This window comes from Carcharodon carcharias, chromosome 32, assembly GCF_017639515.1.
Source record: "Carcharodon carcharias isolate sCarCar2 chromosome 32, sCarCar2.pri, whole genome shotgun sequence".
Lineage (NCBI taxonomy): Eukaryota > Metazoa > Chordata > Chondrichthyes > Lamniformes > Lamnidae > Carcharodon > Carcharodon carcharias.
This window is the reverse complement of record NC_054498.1, coordinates 19,507,031-19,507,891: the sequence shown is the minus strand read 5'-3', so window position 1 is coordinate 19,507,891 and position 861 is coordinate 19,507,031.

Here is an 861-nt window from a genome sequence, read left to right as displayed (position 1 = left end):
ATAAGCTGATAAGTGCTGCTAGGATCCTTCCTGAATTGTCTTTTATTCCTGCTGCATCATTCATATCTAAAAAAGTTGTACTTTTGAAAGGAGTGAGTTTTTATTTTGATGCGGCTTACAAAAGGTTAGCCTCGGGGCTGACAACGTGTATACTAATCACAAACATGTATATGGAGTGAAATTATGCTGTGAGACGGCAGTATACAAACTCGTTGCTGCTTGTGATTGACTGGCAATGCTGTACTTTCCTAATTACTTGGGTCAAGTGTGACAAAAGCCGAAAGCCATAGAACTACAAGACTCTGCTGCCAGTACGGAGTATCACTTGGCAAGCACACAGAAAATCCCAGGCCACAGATGGCCAGAGAGTTGGAAGCAGCAGGAATCAAGTGAACCACGCTCCATTGCTTATCTGCATTTGTTAAACCGGACCCTGGGGAAAGAGGGTCATAGTTTTTGGGCTAAAATAATAGGTGAGTGATCTGCTTACTGTTAATGCCCATTTGACAATAGCAGCTGAATGCCTTCATGAAACCGTGTTTAGGAAAATGCTTAGGAGTTAGATACAGGTGGATTGTGCTCACAAGTAAATGACTTGTGTGACGTGGGACAAGATTTTGTCTTCTCTTTAGGTGTTAATATGCTTGGTTTGTTATTTCTAGCAAATTTATGAGAACATTCTAAAATTCAGATATACAACACTGTGTGTTAGAAATCAAAGGAAATCTTTGCACTGTGTTTATAATATCTTTAAACACAGTCACCAGAACAAATCTCCTCGCTATGTTCACAATATCACCAATACATAATGGCAAGAGGAAATCACTCACCCAACAATTGTGCAATTTGTTCATAAATGTT